General features: G+C 35.8%; 1 long non-coding RNA gene across 1 annotated transcript in view; it reads right to left on the bottom strand.

Moving 5' to 3' along the window:
* The window catches only part of LOC110259772, a 53780-nt gene continuing 38125 nt past the window's right edge, over positions 9383 to 25037 (bottom strand). Inside the window, exons 3-4 of the long non-coding RNA XR_002342112.1 lie at positions 13564 to 13662; positions 9383 to 9552 (exon numbers count right to left, since the gene is read on the bottom strand). This is a non-coding gene — a long non-coding RNA (uncharacterized LOC110259772). The remainder of the gene's footprint in view (positions 9553 to 13563; positions 13663 to 25037) is intronic.

Here is a 25037-nt window from a genome sequence, read left to right as displayed (position 1 = left end):
CTTCAGGAATTTTGAAAAGACAAGTCTTCAAGCTCATGGGAGCTGAAAATATTATAGACCCGGGCTCTGTCAAGCAGACTCACCTATGTCAGGCTTGGACTCAGGCTCTGTCACAACTTAAAAGGGGCTGAGAAAGACCCGTTTTCCCGCATTGGTGGCGACAGCAGTGGTGCAGGCTCAGTGGAGTTCCAGGAGCAGAATGGTATCAGGGTGGTATAGAGGTGCTCCTCTTTGGGATACATAGTATGATCACTCTTTGCTGGCTTTCTTGTCATTGAGTTACTAGGTCTTAATCAATGACTTATGAGCAGAAATGATAGTGTCACTTCTGGCTCAGGTATTTAAGAGCTGGCAGGAAACTCCCTGGAGCTCTTTCTTTCCTCCACAGTGAACAGTAAAATTCCAGATATTGGTTTCTATCAGCCTGGGTTCCAGAGTACAGATAATACAGAGCAGAGCTGCCTATGACCTGTGATGGGCAAGTAGTGTGAGTGAGAGACAGTCTTTGTTATTTTAAGCAAGGACATAACCTTGAGCATCCTGATTGATACAGTTGCCACCAGAGCAGTGTTCCTGGTGTAAAAGTGGCTGCCTAGCTGATTAGTGCTTAGCTAGTATCCTCATCTGAGCAGTTTTTAAACATGATTTAGGGCTATTGCAGTAGTCTTTAGCCTGATTTTTCATCCTTTTCAACATTTCTGGGGACTACCTGGCATCGTTTTGGTCTCAAACAGCCATGTTCAGCACAATTCTGCCCAACACAACTCCCAAACAGCTTGGTTTCCTTCAGGATCCTGCTATGAATTTCTCTTCCATAAATTTGTATAAAATCTTTGGAAGCTACTGATTTTTAAAGTGTAAACCTCCTCTCAAGAACAACAAATTTCAAAAATTTGCTGAATGTGGGCTCTTTTTGTGTGTAGGCCCTTTTCCCTGAAATTTATTCACTTTCAAGCTCCAAGGGTTTCTTTTAATTTTGTATAGTAATGTTTGGTGAATAAATAATCACTTACCCCTCTTTTCCTTAATCATGATATGACCTTCAGAAATATCCCTTCCTACTCTTGCTGTACAGATTAAACTGAACATTTCAGATGGTTCCCAAGGGGCTTGAGGACTGTGTTGGATACTAAAAATCAAATCCATCCCACTCTGCCAAACCACCACTGCCATCCAGGAGTGTACAAACTATGGGGAAGCATGCAGCATGCCTTCTCAGTGTGCCATGCTCTCTCACTCTCTGTTAAGTTTGTACTGTACTCTCATGACTCCTGAAAGATAATTTAGGATATCTTTCTTTCCTAAGTAACAACTGGCAGCTTAGAACTCATCTTAATGTAAACAAAGTTTTATGGGCTTTAATTTTCTAATTTCACCTTTGTTCATTCTGAAGTACAAGTGGCTCCTTCAGCCTTGAGTGCTTTCTCAGTAGAGAAGCTCCTATTTTTGGCACTGCTGACATTCAGGGCCAGATAATTTGTGGCTGCAGAGAAAGATAATGGCTTGGGAATGGTAGGATAAGTAGCAATACCCTACCTCTACCCATTTAGATTCCAGTAGCATCCCCAGGTTGTGATGACCAAGACCGTCTCTAGACATTGCTATACATCTCTGGGGAGTGTGTGTGTGTGTGAGTGTGTGTGTGTGTGTGTGTGTGTGTGTGTATGTGTGCAAAATCACCCTAGATGAAGATCAGTGCACAAGAGGATCTCCATTTTACTTTTCAGAAGAACCATTTCATTTTTAAACTTGAGAATTTCACTCTGTAATGCCTCTTCTAGATAATTCACAATATTATTAAAACATTAATCCCAAATGTTTGTGTACATATATACATATATATATATACATATAAAATCTAATTCCAAAGAAATAGCAATATTATTCCTCATTTCAATTACCATTAAACTTTTATCATTGTAGAGAGATTTATCATTGTATAGAGGTAGTCAAAGGCTATATACAAACATTTACATATTTAAAACTGGAATATCATGTTACTCTGTCTCCATTTCAAACATTCATGGTATTCTCTTGTATAGAATTTTTGTACTATCAAACTACTTTAAATCTCAAATAACAAGAGTGAGTTAATTCTTTTTTTTTTCTTAAAAAAATACAGTATTCCACTCCAGTGGTTCAGAATGTTTTTAAGTGTCTTCTCTGTAGAGAGTAAGAAGAATCAAGCTTTTATTATTCTGTGTATTTAGTGACTACATCAATGTTTGTGATAAAAATCTTTGTTGTCAGAAGAACTCATTTATTACTTTTCCCTGTTTTTATTCTTACACCCTTTAACCTGGAGGCCACTGATAGTCAAAGCGAATGAGCTATCTGGGGCCCAAAGTGACAGCTGGCAGATTTTTTTTTTTGCATGGTAGTACATGAATGTGTGTGTGTGCACGCACACACATGTGTGGTATGCCCCATACATCTAGGCATTCAGGGCTTTCTTCTTCTTCTTCTTTTTTTTTTTTTTTTTTTTGGTGCAGGAGACAGATGTCCCCCCTGATAATCTTTACTGATAACCCTGTGACTGGAAATTGACTTGCTACCTATGATAAAGTGAAAACGAGGCTGAGTCAGATAAAGAGGAAATGAAATAGAGTCTGTAGAGAAGAAAATGAGCACGGAGTCAATAGGTGAGAAAGAAGGCTGCGGCACAGTGATTCAGGATTATTTGATCAATGCACGGGAAAATGCAGGGGGAAATAGCAAGCCACCCAGTTGTTTAGTACTCTATCCACAAATCAGTCAGATAGCTGTCTGTGAAATGATTAGCTATTTCAGTGTTGAGTGGGTAATGCTATAGTGAGAAAAGCAGGACATGTGAATGAACCAAAACATCTCAGGTCACAGGGTAATTGTATGGATAGATGCTATTTGGACCGGCAATCTACTCATAACAAAAACAGTGTGAAATTATGATTTTAACATTATTGGTATCGGTACTACCCTTCAATATTATGTACAGTCTTCATTACTTTTTAGAATAAACAGTAAACTGAAGAGATAGCAAAAGCAAAAGACAGAAGAGGCAAGCCTCCCTTGAAAGTACAAGCATAGGTTTAAAAATTAATGAGAAGGCAGATGCCAGAAGAAAGAAAGAGCTTGAATGAGATGGTTACTCTGAAGCTGACAGACCCTTGTGGTCCTTTGAGGCCCACCTATCAGTAATAGTCGTCTCTTTGAGTCTTCTTAGAGTCTCTTCACTATTATCTTTTGAAAGAGGTATTTGCTTTTTTTCAAGTCCAGCTCAGGAATATGTTTTAACTCTTTTTTTTTTTTTTTTTTTTTTTTTTTTTTTTTTGCTATGTCAAACTTAAAAAGAGCTGCTCTGTTTGGGATTCTCATGAATTTTGAAATATTTCCATCATATGCCTGAAGATATGTTTTACACAGCAGGTGTTAAGGATCCAATAAGGTCTGTTGGACAAATGATTCACAAATATGTGTTCCCATGCTCTACAATAGTTGAATAGAACCACACAGATGGAGCCACCCTATTCTATTGAGGAAGTGGTATGTGTTTTTATAAAAACTGTGATACACATGGTTTTTAGCCAAGGAGCCAGACTCTGAGAAAGTTTTTGGAATAATTTACTTATGTTGTACTGATTTGTTCAGTGGGAGTGTGATGTAAATATACCCTTATTACATATTACAGAAAGTCCTGGAGGGTCTTAATAAAAGAAATTTGACACATCTCAGGGGAACTATGACAAGAACATAGATAAAATGAATGCTACTGATGAAAAAGATGTTATCTGGTGTTTTTAAAGTGATGGAGATTAAGAAGTAAGCTTGAATACTTGGGTGAAGGGTATGTTTTCCATCAAATAGACGATGACTAAAGACCAGATTTTGATTCCAACACATTCCATTTGTACAAATGTCACACTGGTAAGTAGGAGACATAACTGTTTTTTGAAGGCCTGGGAGATGGGGTTATCTAGGGTCTTTCTCAATCATGTTTTAGCTGAAAATTAGTAACTGAAATGACAGATTTTAGTACCCTTACACTGCATCCTATGAAGCAGCTTTTGATGGTGTATTTAAAAAGCCTGAAAGGCCTTGCCCCACCATTTACATGAAAAATCCTTTTGCCTATCCTCACATTTCCCAGGGTATCTCATCATCACATAGCATTCACAGTGATGGGAGATTAGTAAAGAGACTCACAGGGCCTGATTTGAGAAGGACTTCAATGCTAGGAGGAGCACTTCAGATTTTATTTCACATGCAAAGGGGACCCATAAAAGGAATGGCAGGATCATGGTTAGACTTTGAGAGGATGGTGTCAGTAGAACTAAGAAGAGGGATTTGAGGAAAGAGAATGAGCACAGCGAAATTACTTAGTGGTATTCTTCCTGACTGAGGTCAGCTAGCTGTGCACACAAAAATCACTGAATGATAGACAAAAGCAGCCCACAGCTGCCCCTAGGATGTTCAGTGCATTTGCTTAGGGCTCCCTTGCTCATTCTATATACTTGTGACCCAAATTTAAATCCTTAGTTTATACTTCTTGTTTTTGGAATGTCTGTATTCCAATTTCAAGGCCTCTGAATCATTCTTTTCCACCAGAGACTTTGATATTTTCCTCTCCTAGAAGACTACCCACCATGCAAAACCCATGGCCAGTCACTTAGATTTTTCTTCAGCCTCAAATACCCATGTGATGGATAGAATTTGGATGATTATAATGATCTTTGTACTCTGGCTGAGAGGTAATGCAGGTTATGGCAGGGAGCTGATGACTAAGGGGGATATCAGGGTCAGGGCAACAGTATTTGGTGACTAATCTAGCATAAGGGGCAGGATACGTAGAAGGCAAATTTGTGACTGTGGCCCTGCAGGACAATGTGGGGGCTTTAAGTGAGATTGGAAGACATAGAGGAACAGGGCTTTTTTCTTTCCTTTTTTTTTAAAAAAAGGGAGTTAAATACTCCATACGTTAAATTTGAGGCACCCAGGTCATATTTTGGTAGAGTTATGAGAGAAATTCTTATGGAAGACCATATTTAGATACACAGATATGCATGCGATTTTTAGAGACAGAAGCTGAAAACGAGAGCTCTGATATTCACCACAGGAAATAAGAGAATAGGAAGACAGAAGGCCAATGATGGATGCTTGAATTCTATCCATTCTTAATTGGTCATTGGAGGGACAGGAAGCAGCAAACAAAATTCAAGGAGGATTCAGAGAGGCAGTAGAGAGGCATGAATGTGGAGAGAAGGAAAGTGGAATGCTGTAAATCCTTATTCTGCTTAATAAAACGGGAATAAAATTGTATGCTATAGAGGAAGCCAAGAATGAAACACATTGGCATGGCATTTTCCTGAACAACTGATTGCTTGATGGCTTTCTTTGGTTAATTGCATTTCTTCTTTGTTAATTGTGTTCCGTTAGTTTGAAAGTAAAGGCCAGTAAAAGAGTAAAGCACGGTTCACACTGAGCACAGGTGAAGGCAAGCCTTTGATTAGTGACTATAACTCAAGCTTAAGTGTTTGTCACTATTTTTTATTTGCTTGCTGGATTCATAATTTACATGAAGATAGCTATTAGGTGTGCTGCTGCTGTGTTCCTCAGCTGGCCACTTGGTTATGGAAACTGCATGTCATCAAATTCTGGAAATGCTTCTCCTAGCCTCCTTACTTGTAACTTCTGTCTTTGGCTGTCACTGTAATTGCTTGCTTGGAACCATGATATTCTTTATGGTATAAATGGTCCCAATTAGCAGATTTATATTCAGATTGATTCTGATTGGTATTGGTGGAATTTAAATTAATTAAATTAATATTTCTGCTCAGTAGGTCTTCATGTGAGAGTGATGAAATTTTTAAAGAAGTTGTTCCTATGCTCTTTTGAACATAAAAGAAATACGTATACATAGGTGTGTACGAGAGAAGGAAGAGGGAGAGGGAGACAGAAGGTGGGGAGGGGTAGGGGATGGGAGAGGGAGAAGAATGATGGAGAGAACACTAATGGATTTTCAATGCAATCCTTTTGAGACTAAGGTAAACTGATCAACAACCTGAATGTTCTGATGACATTTTAATCAGATTTTTCTTTGTTTTTTTCCTTTTTAGTTTTATGCATTGCTTGTATCCTAAAAAAGTAAATACTATTTACAGAGGGTCTGATGTAGAAAACTGATGAATATTAGGCCATATGTGAATTAGACTCAATAGGAGATAAACTCTTATCCCTTTAATATTTTCTCTTTACATATGAAAATAAGGAAATAGGATTTGTTACTATAAATAACAAAATATTCACATACCACCAAAATATTACTCCCATTCTTCAAAAAAGCATCCCCAGTTTGCATGACATATACAACTGTTAAACTGGAGTTTGTATGAAAAATAGCTTATGTTCTAAAATATTTGATGTGGATCAAAATTATGTACCCATAAAACTATGTATTGGTCAGGGATCTTTCCATGTGCAATTATTAATCCTGCTAAATTAACATCACTAATATTTTAAAATTGAAAATAATACAAATAATCTCAACATATATGGTGAAGGCAAATATACTGTCTATAATATTGGTTCTGTACAGTGTATGACATGGGGCAAGATAAAAAGATTCAAGGATGAAAAGAAAGTATTTATCTGAGCAACCTGAAGAATGATATTTCTACTTAATGAAATGAGGAAATGTGGGAGAAATGAGGTTGGGGTAAGAAAAATCTGAAGTTTAGTGTTGGACATTTTAATTTTGTGATAGTTAGTAAATGGATACGTGACGTATAAAGACTTGGATAGTTGCCTTATTTACTGTGGGATTTCCATAACCTTGCCACAGTATTTCTTGAATAAATGACTGAAGAGGGTTCAGGGTAAAGGACCAGGTTGAGATATAAATCTTGCCATTGTCAGTATATAGGTTGTATTCAAAGTTGAGTCTGGAAGAGATCACTAGGGTGAGACTGATAAGTAGAAAAGAGATGCTAAGAAGTCAAGTATTTGAGTATTGGGGCATGCCAAATTCTGAAAAATGAGAATCCCTGCTCTCTATCTCCATCTCTCTCTCTATGTATACTTACAGTCATATCCATGTTCTTCTCTAAAGCTCCATAACTGTATGTTTGTCTATACCTACATCCATTTTACATTCATTTCCATTTCTATACCTATATACATATATACACATAATCATATATATATATATATATATATATATCATGATGTGGAATATAGTATACTCAATCATCATAGACTGTATTTTTAATTTAGTAATAATCCTTGGAGACCTTTCCATGTCATCATACCCTGCTCCATCCCACTCTCTTCTAGTAGCTGCATAGTATTGTACTGTTGCAAAATTCAAGAGTCTGAGTAAACGGCTACCCACTGACTGATATTCAGCTTGTTTCCATTTAGATTACTCACCCCTGCTAACAGGGTTCCAGGGCACATCCTTATATGCACACCAGTGCATATTTAGAAGTATACAGATCTGTAGAACACATCCCAATAGATGAATTTATGCTTAAAAGTACATGCATTTTAAAGTCTGATTAATACTGTCAAAATGCTTTACAGCAAGGTAGCTCTTTCATCAAAAGTTTGTGAGGTTTTTTAACAAGGTTATTCAAAGTTGAACAACTGTTGTGTTAAGTGATTCATGTGTTTAAAGTCAAAATAGTAACTGACAGAGGTCACAGAGAATAAAGTTTTAATTGGTGTGAGGAGAAAAGGGAGTTCTTCCTTAGTCGCTGGGACTTGGGACACCTGTGTGATTATGAATTTTGGTTCCATAAATGCCCAAATCAAGGCAGATTATTATTTTATATGTGATACCCTCTTCATTCTTAAAAAAATTCATTATACTATATATAAGCCAAACTCCCACCTAAGCAGTTAGAATTTAATTGCATGAGGTACTAGAGATAACTGCTTAGTTCTTTGAACAAAGGTAAATTTATATATTCACATTTTATAACCTAAAGCAACTTCGAATAAATAGGAATGCTAAATTTTTTTTTTTTGCCATTTCTTGGGCTGCTCCCGCGGCACATGGAGGTTCCCAGGCTAGGGGTCCAATCGGAGCTGTGGCCACCGGCCTACACCAGAGCCACAGCAATGCGGGATCTGAGCCGCATCTGCGACCTACACCACAGCTCACGGCAACGCCGGATCGTTAACCCACTGAGCAAGGGCAGGGATCGAACCCGCAACCTCATGGTTCCTAGTCGGATTCGTTAACCACTGCGCCACGACGGGAACTCCAGGAATGTTAAATATTAAAAGTCATATCACCAAAAGGATGAACATCTACCATCCACAGCAGTAGCAGCAATAGACAACCAACTAGGAATGAATATTTAACTACAATCTTAAGAGGAAAGAACTTTCAAAACCTCCAAAAGGTAGAAAAAATTGACAAGTTTTAGTAAAGATAGAAAAAAGATACATTTTAGTAAAAATGAATATTTTTGCATAATAAGCAAATTAAAACATTCAATATTTTAGAAAAGCACATGATAAAATGTAAAAAGTAAAGATTGATATTGGTTTTAATAAATATAAAACATATTATTACATAAAAATGACGTTAAAAAACTAAACATTAAGACTTAATATAGGCCAAAACATGAAAAACTATGTTAAAGAGAAATTAGGCCATAAACACATATCTGGAATAGTGATTCTCAATTTCACTAGAAACCAAATAAACACAAATTAAAATAACATACTATATTTAATGTATCAATTATAAAACACTTAGAAAGATACTGAGAAAATCCTGTGGCTGGCAAGAGGGAAATGGACATTGTAATAAACTGCTAGCAGCAATTTTAGAAAGCAATGTATTACTAAAGCGCACACTTCTAGATGTTATGCTCCACATATAAATTATTTTCTCTCTCCTGAGAAAATAATATATATATAAAATAAAATTTAATCATTAAAATTATTAACAGCAGCAATATTTATGAAAGCAAAATTTTTTATTCTACCTAAATATTCAATAAGGAAATAGGTATCTATGAATATACCTATGTCATCACACTCTGATTATGATGCAGAACTTAGGAATGCTTTAGAGGAACAATAATAAGGACATAATTAGTACATAATAAGTGTAAATAGACACAAGAACATTACAATCAGATCTTTAGGGAGAAACACTCATTGATAGATTTAAAAAAGTGAAAGAAAATAATCAAAATATTTGTAGTCGTTATATTTGCCTATTAGATCTTTAGGTGGTTACTTTCTAAATACATACTTCTACATATCTGAAATGCTTTTTGGTTAGAATGTACAATTTTATGGTGAAAGTGTAATTTCATAAAATGAAAAATATTTTTGTTTTGTACAGTAAAAATTCATTCTTACTCTACTTTTTCGGCTTTAGGGAAATAAATTTTAACCTCTGGATTCTGAGGTTTTTTCTTAAATTCCATGTGATAGGAATCTACCCCTTACTTGAATGACAAATTACATACCTGAAAGAAGCAGTCTCTGTGTCATTAATTTTGCCTCCTAAAGGGTTTTCAGAGTTGTCCAGTCTTTAAAGCACTTCCCTCCAACCTATTTGAGAAAGATAAATTCTGTATTGCATGTATATTGTGGTAAGTAACAACTTTAGCAAAAGGCAGTGATTCCCTCCACCCTCCTTATGAACCTGTGTAGGTGCATTCATTTTCAAGTTTCTGTGAGTATAAATCTTGCTCAATGCTTTGTATTTGCAGAGAATCTGTCACTAAGGCATGCAGACCTTAGTGCATTCAAGCACTTCCAGAAAGGAACAAAGAAAAGTGAGGTGCTTGAGTTAAGTTGCCCACGGTAGAGTAGCTGAAAACGGATACTCAAAATTTCCACTAAATGGTATCCACATCTTTTAAAATTTTCAATTTATCAGGATACACTGAAGTCTTTAAACTTGTTCTATATTATGACCACTGAGTTAGAAGAAGTAAAAACTTGGGGATGTAAATGACAGTGTGACTGACAGCAAACTTTGCCTGGAGGGCAACTCAAAGTAGAAGTAGATGTACATTCCAAAGTAGAAGTAGATATACATTCAGAGTAGAAGTAGATGTACATTCACCCAGCTCCAAGATCAAAGTCTTAGCATTTTTTAATAGACTGTGTCAAACCTGAATCTTAAGAACAGAGATCATTCAATAACTTAAGTGTAAATGTGCATGTGCATTTATATACAAATACACATATTTGTACACATATCTATTACACGCAAGGAATGTTATACATCCCTTTCAGTAAGTTTAAAAATTTAGCTTGCTAAATAATGGAATGTGGTGGGTTATTTCCTGACCCAACATCAGATCTCTCAATTTTTATCTAATTAAACTAATTAGGAAACACAGTATTTGATCATTTAGAAACTACAAAGATAGTCTTTAATCTTCAAAGCAGTTTGCTATGTTAATTAACTTATTCTTATATTCAAGAGCATATTTGTTATTTTTATGCTGACCTCTGAATGTTTTCTGCATGTCTTATTGTGAAGAATAAAAGACTAGTACATTAACAAGGTAAAATTTCTTACATGGCTGGTCTAAGTTTTGACACTGATTCTTTAACAGCAGAAGTCTCACAAAATGCACGGGTTTGCTACCGTCTGGAATACTGCGCAGCTTACAAATACATTTCCCTGGAGACCTCATCAGCTTATGCATTTTTTAAGAGACACCTAGCACTACCGGCAAGTCAAAGGCAGTTTCCAGCATCACAGATCTTCCAGCTGGCTTGAGTTTTGCTGCCTCTATTTGTACATCTTCACATGAGGAACACTCTAGGAACTAAAAACTGTTCTCTCCTTCATTATGCATGTGGCATGCGATGCAATTTACCACCTAACAGATGTCATAGCTAAGTACCCAGGATCATGTCATGATTCATTCATCTTAAGACAATCTGCTTCAGAAAGGCATGGCTTTTTATAAATTGAGAGAATTTGGCTTTTGAGTAATTCTATAAAAAGCTATTTATAACTGTAAATTTTTTCTTAAAACAATTACAGACATCAGATTGTTTTCAAGTTAGCTGCCATTTTTTTTTTGGTTTGACTTTGAGTATCTCCGCCACTGAAAAAATAAAAAAGCATCAAAATTTTTTTTTTAACTAAGATGATTACTGAGGTAACTCTGGATATTATCCTAAAAGTTAGGTTTTGATGTCTAGGCAAATTTGGCAAAACATTATTTCTCTGCCCTCATAAAGCAAGCAAAAAATTCCTGCCGGGTGGTATTTTACATAATATTGTCATTAAACATGGTCTATCTTTAGCATTAGAAGCAGACAGTAATAAGTCAAATAGGGACAAAGAATTATCTGAATCTGAAGAGATACACTTGCAATGAATAACCAAAATTATTATTAAGGGTAGAAATATGACATCTAGATTAGTAAAGTAAAAGGTTGAAATAAATGTTTAACTATTGCGAGTAATTATCAAAGGCTTTTTTCGTCAAAGAATATGTTACATAGTCTCCTATTTTGGGAGGCTGATTTTTCTATGCTAGAATAAAGAACCCATAGATTCTTTGCTGCAGCTGTTTCAGTCTTGATTAATCTAAGTACTGTAACCATAAAAGGAGAAGTAGCTTAATTAAAAAATGTTAGAGCAGAATAGAATACATTTACAATAATTTCCCTTTTCTTTTTGGTTAAATGCAACAAAGAATATCATCCTTCCTTTTAGAGGGAACAAATCAATATCTGTGCCTTTGTAATTACCCTCGAGGCACAATGTTATATAAACACATGCACAAATAAGGGAATCATAGGTTAAAAAGCATATTCCTTAGTATTAAAAAAAGAAAACTATTTAAGTCTTGTTACATTTATTTCTGTTCTTCTCCTCCAATCAAATACTATCAATGCAACTTCCAACCTTAATTCCATAAAAACTTTTCTCCCAAATGTGTGTTTGTTATTTATTACTCAATTCTATTTTCATTTCCCCCTCAAAGGGATCCAAATTGACTTCCTTATTATCTCGAGGTAAGTATGTCTCATTGGGTTGATATTTAGCTTGTTTATAAAATAAATGTATCCTTTTAATATTTACACAGCTCTTGGGAAGTATGAGGTAAAGCCACAGCAGGAAAGTTTCCCAGTGAGGAATTCTGTGTTTTCCTCTCCTGTGAATATAGAAATTGATTTCCTATGTGCATTTGTAGGAGCCCTATGGGAGATAGTTTTCTTATGATTGTGCTGCCAATTGCTTTCAGTAAGTATTTGTAATGATAGCCTATAATGGGAGAGAATACATAGTTTAAACTAGAACAGATGAATATTTAAAATTTTGATTGTATGTTGGTAAGTTTCCTTTTTGATAAGTTTAAGAACATATCTAAAAGTTTTCGATAGTCACAACAGGAAAAGCAAGAGTATTAGGTAGAGAGTTTTGCAGTGTTTATCACAATGATCTATGATTCTTACCTTCCTCAGCAATTATTTATATTTCTTTACCATATAACCCACCTAGTTTTATGGTGGTCGCTTTGCATCATGGCTGAGATAGGTGACAATCCAGATATAGGTTATTTTTCAGTGGGAATGTCACACAAAAACCTGAATTATTTCTGTTCAGTTCTGCCCTGTGTTTGATTTAACTTTAAAGGATTTTTTTTTACTACTCCATGTGAAAATAATAAAACATTTTTAATAATGCCCAATAATACTGTTTTCAGAATAAAACTAAGAACCACCCACTGCTTAGCTCCCCAGACTCCATATTAAAGGCTAAACAAAACATACCGCACAAAATTAAGGGAAGGAATGGGACTAAACTGGATTGAACAACAGGAGAGTATTTTATTTCTTCAGCTTAATTATATCCTGGGAATACAAAGGTATCCATACCCCTAATATAAAATTGACAATAATACTTTGCTTTGCAGATCCTTCAGGAATTGACAGAAGAGGCAATTTGGTTAGAATGTTTTCTAATTTTTTCTCCTTTTGGCTAAATTCAGATCTATAAATTGCACATGGTAAAAGGAACAATTTCTGGGAGTTCCCGTCATGGCTCAGTGGTTAACAAATCCTATTAGGAACCATGAGGTTGTGGATTTGATCCCTGGCCTCGCTCAGGGGGTTGAGGAGCTGGCGTTGCCGTGAGATGTGGTGTAGGTTGCAGACGCAGCTCAGATCCCGCGTTGCTGTGGCTCTGGCATAGGTCAGCGGCTACAGCTCTGACTGGATGCCTGGCTTGGAAGCCTCCATGTGCCGGGGTTGCGGCCCTAGAAAAGGCAAAAAGACAAAAAAAAAAAAAAGAACTTCTTTATTGTTTTTAGAAACATATGAAGGGAGCCTCAATCTTTTTTTTTTTTTTTTTTTTTTTTTCCCTCCACTGTGAGACTAGTCTATAGATTCTGTTTCTTCTATACATAAAATGTGCCTGCTTTCCGGTTGGCTCTTTTGGAAGAAGGAGCTTCTTGGTATGGCAGAAATCCCTAAGAAGACTCAATTGTCAAGTTGTCTTGAGTTGCCCTTGAATTTATTGAAAAAGTAAGAGACTTGATTTCAGGAACCTAGAGAGTGAGAGAAGCCATCTTTTAAGGGACATACCTTGTTCAAAACTGGCAACAAAGTATACTTGCACTTGAGGTTCTTGCCAAGGGAGGAGAAGCTATAACTGCTGCCAAGTTATATCCAGCAAAAGAAGACCTGTCAAGAGAGAAACAATATATATGAGGTTCATCCAGCCCACCTTTCTGTTAGATCAGGTGGTCTTCTATCCCCAAATTTACATTCCTTCAGAGGACAAGGCAAGTAATGTAAATCAGTGAAACAACACATGAGGCGAGGGTGTTTAGAATTAACATTCAAGTTTCTAATGGAAGAAGAGAAAATGTACATCAGTTTCTCTGATGAAATGCACATGCCATATGCTATAACACAACTATGTGTCTCTACTGATTGGTCCCAATATGTGGCAAATCCCAGCTTTTCCACTTACAAGGTGTTTGACAGAACAAGTTCCTAAAACTCTCTGTACTTCAGTTTCCTCACCTGGAAAATGGGAATTATAACAGGATCCTACCCCATGGAATTACTTTGAGGAATAAATGACTAGATATATTTAAAGGGCTTCAAACAGTACTGAGCACATACCAAGGTCTTAATACACATTTATTGTTATACATGCTTATTCTGGGCCTTTTTCTCAAAATTTGTTTTTATACAGAGTATACGCGCACATACTCATTAATAAAGATATTATTAAAAATGGATTTGGAGTATATGGGAGAAGCTCCAAAGACTAGATAATTCATATCTGTCACCCAAGAGCCAATCTCTACTCTCCTTCACTCTTTTCTGTCTTCTCTGTGCCCCAAGAGGCTGACCTCTCTGAATGACACAAACTGGCTTCTGAGTTCTCAGGCTTCCAGGTAGATCTGCATAAGAGGAGCTACCAGCTGGATATTGGACAGGGTAAGGAAAATCATGTCTGGGTATTTATTTGTTTTATCCCTGTTAGAATGTTGCTGGTTGGGTGGGTTCCTCTTGAAAGAAGCCATAACAACTTTCATGGTTCTCTTTTTTGCCTCTTTAGGGCTAGGAGGTGACAGCTTCTACTCTAGCTACCCCTGACATGTTAAATCATTGTGCATGCTCACGTTTGTCAATAAACTTCCTTAACAAACCTGTTTGATTGTGTCATCTCTTTCTTGCCTGGACAGACTGATATAGACTCTTATTTAAAATGCCTTAATATCTTCTTTCTTCTTTCCCTAAATCCTGATAAAATGATAAAAGACATAATAAAATGAAAATGAATCCGTGAATGCCTAGATACCTAACGTGAGTGACAGCAGCAGAAAATACGAGTAAAATGACATTTACGGTGAAAATCAACTGAAATGAGAACCATGCCTGTCCACATAAGGACCCTCAAAACAAATGAATTTCCTGCCTCTCCAAACAAAAGCCTCAAATAATCTACATTATAGACAGCAGAAAACAGTTATAGCAACTAGTGGGACTGGCCTAAAGTAACTATGAAAGCAAAACATTTGAAGCAGTACTATCCTCCAGAGGGGTTCCTCAAAATAAATTGTGAGAATAGTTCCCTGAAGAGCGCATTTTGACCTAAGAGACACCTGGAATGCCTTTTGCAGGCCAAAGAAACAGAATCATTTCCAAAGCTACAAGTGGAATAAAGATACATCTGCCTGGAATGGCTCTGATGATATTGTGCCTAGAGGGTAGAGTGTAGAACAGACAGTCTTTGAAAATACCAAGTCACTATAAAAATTATAGCATTCATGTTCCTAGTCATCAGGAAACTGATATTCATATAGTTATTACAGAGTGAAAAAAAGAATACTGAAAATACATTATTCAGATAAATATAAAATGATCCAGAAATTTAGTTTCTTTGAATCTATAAAACTGGATTTTTCCTATTTGAGCATTTATGTGTACAACCATGGATATGCGAAAACAAAATACTGGAAAAAATGACTTTCTAGATTCACTGGAACTTTATAACAATGTCAGAAATCAAGAAGGGTTTTCTTAATATAAATGTATAGGGTCAAAGCAAGGGTAATAAAGTGTGTGTGTGCATGCGTGCACGCAAGCACATGCATGTTCCTCCAGGCAAATCTGCACTGCTGAAAAGCAATGAGATGGTGTCCACATGGTATGTTCCCTCCCTTCATTATTAGTAACCTACTTTTACTGTAATTTTCTCTGCAAAGAATGTACACAATATAAATGTTCAGTTTTATAGTTGTTTACATTCCAAGCAGATGAAGTGAGAAAAAAACATTTTCTCTTTCATTTTCTTGCATAGTAAATGTAAGGGATAGTTAATGGTAGAAATAAGGCTCTTTCCTTTAAAAACAACAGTGACTTACAACTACCAACAACACAACCATAATGTGTCCCATAATACTTTGTCATTTTAAAATAACTTAGATACATATTTTTGTGGTTTGAATATCAATTCATTATAAATAGCTGAAATCTCCTGAACATCTAAATATTTTAAACGTGGTTTGAAGTAGCCAAATTTATTATTATGAAATTCTTTTAAGACTAACTTAACATCATGGTTACCTAACTTCTTTCTAACTAAAGCAGGACAAGCCAAAGCAAAACAAAAACAAAAGCAAATGATGGACTTTAAAGGAAAAGAAAGAAGAACCAAAAATGGTTAAGAGAAGTAAATAAACTATACATAACGCTTCAGTGTCTTAGTCATGTGGTCCATGTCAATCACACAAATGCCTTTTAGACAATGTATGCTTTATATATACTCTTGAGAAGTTTCTACAATAGCACAGTTTGGTGGATGTTTACTTCATTGGGTAACATAAGCTTAGTTCTCATCTGAATCCCTACAAGTGACTTCTAGAGCATCAACAATAATATTCCAGAGACTTTTTTTCTAGACACGAAGATAAGCCTATTATTTATCTATCCGTGGTGGACATAAATGCGCCATATCCTAAAGGTGCTTCTGGCATGAGGTTTCCCAAATCTGTTTTTGGAATATCTAACTCATTAAAGGACTTTTAAAGATGGCTTCTTTGGCACAAGCTCTGAATAGAGTTCATCTTTATTAGGTCCCAAATAACCACTGAGGTTTTTAGGTTCAGAGTAGAGAACTAGAATTTAAACATCCTCAACCAAGAAGTTAATTAACTTTCTCAGTTAAATGGACAAAATTTCAAAGTAATGTGAATATTTGATTTTTGTTTAATTTAATCTCCATTAAGAAACATTGTTTATCTTTTGAAAAACAGTAATTTTACTGTGGTAAATACACATAACAGAATTTACTATTTTAACCATTTTTATGTGTACAGCTCAGTGGCATTAAGTACATTCACATGCTATACAACCATCACTACAATCCACCTCCAGAACTTTTTCATCTTCCCAAACTGAAACTCCATATCCATTAAACAACCCCCATTCCTCAATTTTCCCAGTCCCTGGTAACCACTATACTTTCTATTTCTAAGAATTTGATTACTCTAAGGACCTCATATAAGTGGAATCATATAATATTTGCCCTTTTGTGTCTAGTTTATTTCATGTAAAATAATGTCTTCAAGGTTCATTCATGTTGCAGCATATGTCAGAACTTCATTCCACTGCATGTACATACCATTCTTTTTTAATCCATTAGGCCATTAACAGACACAGAGTAGTTTCCATCTTTGGACTGTGTGAATAATGCTGCTATGAACATTGGTACAAATATCTGCTTCGGTCCCTACATTCATTAATTAAGGTATATACCTAGAAGTGAAATTTCTGAATGATATGGTAATATATGTTTAATTTTCTGAAGAACTGCTTTACTCTTTTCTACAGAGGCTATATCATTTTACATATGTACCAACAATGTATAAGGATTCCAATTTCTCAACATTTGGCCAATGTTAGTTATTTTCTTTTTTTTTTTTTTGATAATAGTCATCTTAGTGGGTTTGAAGGGATATTTCATTATGGTTTTGATTTGTATTTCACTAATGATTGGATACATTGAACATCCAAAAAGAAAATAATTTTTGAGTTTGTTTTTTAATTACAATCACCACTCAAACCAGAGAGTTGAAAATTCTTTATAAAATCATTTGGATTGATCTACTATTATATTTTTTTAAAGGAAAACTTAAAAAAACACTGCATATTAAATTAAATTTTTAACTAAATTCATTTATAAGTAAAAAAACATCACAACTACTCTTTGGATTGAAATAATGGAAATATTTTATACACCCTGTAAATTGCTAATTTACTACTTAATTTCTCAACTATATGAGTAGCAGCCTCATTAGGTAAAAAGTATACTGAAATATGAAGAAAATGTTTACACCCAAAGAAATAAGCAAGCAAACTATGGAACTGACTAAAGCAATAGTCAGACTGAGTATCAAGAAATGCCAAAGAAATACTGTCAGTATTTAAATTTTAAAATATCTTCTTTAGGAGACAAAGGTAATTTAAAGAGGCTATGAGATGAGTTAGTACTCTCATTTCAGAGGCCTTCATTAATCTTGTAGATAAATAATGGGGAACATGGCAGGAAGGAGCACGAAGGATGGTTAAAGCCAAGAATATGGTCTATTTGGAAAACAGATGGCTTGTAAAAAACAAGTTTATGAACGAAAGTTTGCGGGAATTTTGGTGATTGGATTTAAGAATGGTTTTCCCTCCACTCTGAGTATTTCCATTTGATCAGAGAAAGCTCTGTGGTGATATTTCTGAAACTAGTGACTCTGATGTTGCCAGCCAAGGAGTTTCAATGGTTTTCTCTGAAAAGTAGTTTCATACTTCCTTTTCCAAGACAATAAATTACCCAAACAAAAGTAACATGTGTAGTTTGCTGGAGGCCATATAAAGAAAGAGAGAAATGTGTTTGTGCAGCAACAAAAGACTGTGGTTTTATTGGCAGCATCATCAAAGCTAATCCATTTGCTTGCCAAGGCAGTGTGAATCCACTGCAAGATGTGTTGAGTCTGTTAGAGAAATAATTTTCCTGGAGCACCCACTTGTAGGCTAAATATCTTTCTTCAAGTTCCCTGATTGAGAAGGAAGATTTCTCTGATAGTCCATAGCTGCTTTCATCTTTTGGTTTTCATCCTTTCAGGAATTATATATATAATTACATTTTGATTCTCATCAGTCAGCAATTTTTCTATCAAATCACTGAAAAGACTTAGTCTGGAAGCCCTCTCCTAACTGTCTGATTAACAATCACATCTGACCTTAATGAGTGGGAATCACTTAAGATATGATTCTAAGAATTATTTTGAACTGTTTTAATCTACTGACTAGAAGTGTTCTTATTTTGTGAAATAAATAGGGAATATTCCAAGTTAGAGGCATTTTACTCCTGTCTTATGATGATACATACTAAATCTATGAATATGGGCCATAGAAATCCACAAAATCTTATTTAGCTTTAATCCAAAGATTGTGCTCTATTTCCTAAGCTCTCATTTAAAGACAATGAGGGATTTAAAGTAAAACCCTTTTGCTTGTGAAGCTAAACCTTTACACTGAAAATCACTGAACATCTTGTTATCTGGTTGAGCCTGCAGCCAGCTGGAATGACATAAACAAGCAAAAAAAAAAAAAAAATACAGAATCCTGATTCACACTTTGAAGTCCTTAATTTTAAAGTCTAATATAATGGTTTAGATACTGTAAGTAATTATGTGCTACAATTTGTTCAACGTATTTCAGTTATCTTCTTTTTTAAAAAACATGATTCACTTCATCTTTAGTGTAGGAGTGATCATGGTTATATAAAATTCACAAAATTAATACATTTAGATTTAGGAATTAACAATTGGTTTTACTTTGTATATGATTTCTTTATTTGATATATTTGGTAAGGAAATATTTTAAGAAATGCTAGCATAATTTTTATGGTTTTGGAGTATTTATATTTGTGGTCAGGTAATAACTTATCACACTTGCTAACATAAAATAGTACTGGCTTATATTACTGTACCTAACTTATAAAATCAGGGTAGACCTTGAATCTGAATTTTTGCCATGATGTTCTATGTTACCTAATTCTATCACTGGGAGATGACATTTTAAAACAACTGTGGAGGTACCAGATGAAGACGGCAAAGAAATGAGATCACCTTCTCCCATAAACACATCAAAAAAAATCTACAGAGAGAATGATTCTCACAGAATATCTACTGAATGCTGGCAGAAGACCTCAGACTTCTAAAAAGGCAGCAAAATGTCCACATAATCAGGTAGGACTACAGTGAGAGAAAAAAAAAAAAAAGGAGAGAGAGAGAAAAGAGAGAGAAAGGAATCAGGACAGGACCAGCACTCCTGGGTGGGAGCTGTAAAAGATTAAAGGTTTCTGCACACTGTGAGACACTTGACTGGTGAGGATATCAGCAAGGCAGAAAGGGAGCTTCAAACCCTCAAAGAAAAGCTAAGCAGTCAGTCTGAGGAGGGCAAAATGGAGAGAGTCAAAGAGACCGTGCTGCTGCCTGGAGCACCCCAGGTTGAGACATTTGTCTGCTTGGAGACAGAGGTCTGGGTGCTGAGGCTCAGGCCTTGGAGGTCAGACTCAGGGAGAGGACTAGGGATGGCTGCATGGAAACAGTCAAGGGGGCTAAACAGTGATGTGCCACAGCCAAGGGAGTGCAGGAAGAAGTCTAGGCTGCCAGAGAAGAAAGGTGCCATTTTTGGGGAATATGGAGGAGGAGGGTGGGATGGGACTACCACAGAAAATCCTTTCTCCATGTGCATGGGCTCTCAGGGGCAGGAGCAAGCTGCCAGTGTGATCTCGGACTCAAGAAGTGGGCATGGCATGCTGCCACTAAGGGTCCCAAGACCTGGCACTGCCTGGTGCCACTGCCTCCCCAGGAGCACACATGGCCTGCCACCAATGCTGCTGCTACGGACCCTGTAATCAGTGCCACCTGTCACCACCACCTCTTCTGGAATGCACGCTCCACCACTGCCACTGATGAGGGCCCCATGATAGGGTGCCAGCTACCACCCCCACCTTCCTGGGAGTGTACACAACCATGTTTCTACACACCCCCTATAAAGAGGATAATGGCCTGTGCATGTTGAGGAAAGAAACTGGAAGAATCCAAACCAAAGCAGCCCTCATGCCAAAAAAAAGTAAATACACGCAAGCTACCCAGGGATGCTCCTGCATATAAATAGCCCTCCAAGACTACAAGAGATAACTGTTTCCCCTAAACTCACAGAGTAAGAGAAATACAAGCATGAAGTTCCTGTCATGGCTAAGAGGAAATTAATCTGACCAGTATTCATGAGTACATAGGGTTGATCCCAGGATTTGCTCACTGGGTTAAGGATCTGATGTTGCTGTGAGCTGTGGTACAGGTCACAGACACAGCTCAGATCTGGCATTGCTGTGGCTATGGTATAGCCAGTGGCTACAGCTCCAGTTCAACCCCTAGCCTGGGAACCTCCATATGCCATGGGTGCCGCCTAAAAAGACAAAAAAAAAAAAAAATACAAGCAAAATGAAGAAGCAGAGGACCTATTCCCAGGTAAAAGAACAGGAGTAATACTCTGAAGAAGCAAACAATGAAACAGACCTCTTTAGCCTAGTAAACACTGAGTTCAAAAAGGAGGTAATGGGGAGTTCTTGATGTGGCTAAACAGAAACAAATCTGACTATGAAACATGAAATTGCAGGTTTGATCCCTGGCCTCACTCAGGGGGTTAAGGATCCACCATTGCCGTGAGCTGTGGTATAGGTCACAGATGTAGCTTGGATCTGGTGTTGCTGTGGCTCTGGCATAGGCTGGCAGCAGCAGCTCCAATTAGATGCTTAGCCTGGGAATCTCCATATGCTGTGGGTGCAGCCCTGAAAAGACAATAAGATAAAAAAAAAACAAAAACAAAAACAAAATCCAAAAAGGAGGTAATGAAAACACTGAAGGAGTAAAGAAAGACTATCAATAAAGTGCAAATTACTGTTAAAAGGAACTAGAAACTATAAGGAGGAGCCAAGAAAAATTAGAAAATTCATTTTCCAAGACAAAAACTGAACTAAAGGCATATAATAGCAGAAGAATAATGCAGAGGAACAAATAAGTAACTTAGAATAAAGGAAACCACCCAATTAGGATAGCAGACAGAAAGCCAAATGAAAACAAACAAACAAACAATAGCAATGTAAGAGACCTGTAGGATAATATAAAGTATGCCCATCTACACATACTAGAGATTCCAGAAGGAGAATAAAGAGAAAAGGGGATTGAAAAAATATTGGAAGAAACCACGGCTGAAAATTTCCCAAATCTAAAAAAGGAAACAGATATGCAGATATAGGAAGCAAAGAAGGTCCACAACAAGATGAACCCAAACAGACCTATACCAAAACATAACATAATAAAAACAGCAAGACAAAGAGAGAATTCTAAAGTCAGCAAGAGAAAAACAAAGAGTTAATTACAAAGAGAACTCTTATACGGCTAACAGTTGATTTCTCTACAGAAACACTGCAGGCCAGAAGGGAGTAGCAAGATACATTCAAAGTTCAAAAAGGAAAGAATTTGCAACCTAGAAATTCTACCCAGCAAAATTATCATTTAGAATAGGAGGAAAAATAAAGGATTTCTCAGACAAACAAAAACTAAAAGAATATAGCAATACTAAACCTATCCTAAAAGAAGTATTGAAAGACCTCCTATAAAGAGAAAAGAAGCAAGAACACTTGCAAAGGAGAAAATCACAACTGGAGAAGAATCACTTAAATATATCAGTATACAAATCAAAAAGAAAAAAAAAAAACTCTTTTTAAGAGTGATGATAAACACAGGGAGAGCAAAAGGATAAAAATGAAGATGTAACAAAGGTCATTATAATCATAAAATGCGTGTAAGGAGAGTAAGAAAATGTACTCTTTTTTAAAGAAAATATGTTTGAGGTTATATGACTATTAGTCTAAAGCAAGCAGATATAGGAAGGGGTTAACATACTTGAAAACCAGGGCAACCACAAATCAAAAAAAAAAAAAAAAAAAAACAAAAAAAAACCCCACAAACCAAACAGATTCACAAAGTGCAAAAGAAGATTCTACAAGCATAAAGTAAAAGGAAATCATCCAACCAAAAAACAAAAAAGTCACAAAGCAGGAACACAGAATCAAATGGAAAACAAGGTTTAAAATGGCAATAAATACATATCAATAATTACCTAAAACATCAATGTACTGAATATAGAGGGAATGCATCTGAACATAATAAAAGCTATTTATGTCAAACCCACAGCCAACATAATACTCAACAGAGAAAAGGTGAATGCCTTCCTGCTAAAATCCAGAACAAGACAAGGACTCTCACCTTCACCCCTTCTGTTTAACATATATTGGAATTTATAGCCATAGCAGTTAGACAATAAAAAGAACAAAAGGTATAAAAACAGAAAATGAAGATCTAAAACTTTCATTATATGCAGATAACATGATACTATACATAAAACCCCCAAGGACTCCACACGAAAACCACTTATCTGATCTACGAATTCAGCAAAATAGCAGGATACAAGACTGACATTCAGAAATCAGCAGCATTTCTGTATACCCACAATGAAATACCAGAAAAGAAACCTAAAAAAATAAAAAACTTTTAAATTCTACCCCCCCAAAAAAAACTAGAAATAAACCTGACCAAGGAGGTGAAAAATTTATGCACTGAGAACTATAAAACATTAACAAAGAAAATTAAAAAGGATTCTAGGAAATGGAAAGCTATCCCATGCTCTGGGATCAGAATAATTAATATTATTAAAATGGCCATATTACCCAAAGCAATCTATTGATTTAATGTGATCCCTTTCAAATTGCCCATGACATTTTTCAAAGAATGGTAACAAATAATCCGAAATTTTATATGGGGCCATAAAAGACCTAGAATTTCCAAAGCCATCCTGAGGAATAAAACATGGCAGGAAGCAAAACTCTCCCAGACTTCAGACAATACCACAAAGCCACAGCATTCAAAACAGCATGGTCTGGTATAAAAACAAATGAATGGATCAGTGGAATGGAAGAGAGAGCCCAGAAATAAACCCAGACACCTATAAGTCAATTAATTTTCAACAAAGGAAGCAAGAACATAAAATGAGAAAAAGACAGTCTATTTAGTAAGTGGTGCTGGGAAAGTGGGACAGATACTCAGATCCCATGTTGCTGTGCTGTGGTGTAGGATGCAGCTGCAGCTCCAATTCAATCCCTTGCCTGGGAACTTCCATATCCTGTGAGTGTGGTCCTAAAAAGAAAAAAAAAATGTGTAAGCTGCTCTTAAAACCATAAAGGCATAATCAGATCTCTTGGGGCAGAAAGGACATCAGGTGTTCAGTTAGCCTTTCCCTTATCTAGGCCTCCAGCCTCCTGGGCTAGGAGGGCACACGAGCATTTGAAGTGCAGAAAAATTTTAGTCCTACTCATATTAATTTTTATTTCATCCTTACAAAACTCACATTACTTAAAAATATACATAATATGGTAATAGTATCCATAATCAGCTTGTAAAGACACACATTTCTTGCACAAGTACTATATGAAAATAATTGGAGACCACTTCTGTGAGCAATGCTGCAATCAAATAATACTGGCAAAAAATTGAGGAGTGCATATTGAAGATGTGTTTTACAGTCCCTGTACCATATTTCAATGCTTACATGAAATAGGTACTTAATAAATAGAATTGAATAGTTTTCCAAGACTTACTCTTTTTGATTGTCTATTAGACAAATGAGTTGGACAATTGTAATATACTTTATATTCTCAATTATTTGTGTTTCAGAAAATAGTTCTGTTCTATGAGAATGCAGACAAGCTTATCTTTGAGGCAAGCAATTGAGAGAGAGAGAAAAAAATACGTACATGTTTAACAAAAAAGTTCACCAGATTAGAACATATTCTTTCTGGAATTTTTTTGTTGCTATACCTATTATCTGAGATTTTCACATTTAAACATGATTAGAGAAGGAACAGGCATTTTAAAATTTATGTAAAGATTATGAAAATTAAAGTTATATCTATGATTCTAGATCACCTAACTATATATAAGCAATATACCTAGATTTATTTTCTATTGAAGTTGGTTTGACAATAAGTAAAATCTGTTTGCTGTCATCAAAATTCAGTTTAATAGACTACTACTGTTTTATTTTAAGTGCACTGGTTCAGTAATTCACCTTGCTTTTTAACCATCTAGGAATTATTCCTACTGCAGTAACTGGTATAACATATTGGTTTTTACCCTATACAAAAGTTTGGTTAATTAACACTGTAACACTGAAATAGTGAAAACAAGAGCAATGTATTAACAATGTGTCAGATACTTTAATTGACTACTACATTTAATCCTTACAAGAACCCTATAAAATGGGTTAATTATTAATCTTGTTTTCTATGTAAGAAAACTGAAATTCAGAGGGTTAAGTAATTTTCTTGCATTACTGGATGTGAACTCCATTTTTCATGGATCCAAAATCTATCAGAGAGAAACCCTTTTTTATAGCTATCATGCAGCCCTTGATATTAACCATTT

The sequence above is a fragment of the Sus scrofa genome, chromosome 2, assembly GCF_000003025.6.
Source record: "Sus scrofa isolate TJ Tabasco breed Duroc chromosome 2, Sscrofa11.1, whole genome shotgun sequence".
NCBI lineage: Eukaryota > Metazoa > Chordata > Mammalia > Artiodactyla > Suidae > Sus > Sus scrofa.
Note: the sequence above shows the minus strand (reverse complement) of the source record. Positions and strands in the feature narration are given on the sequence as shown.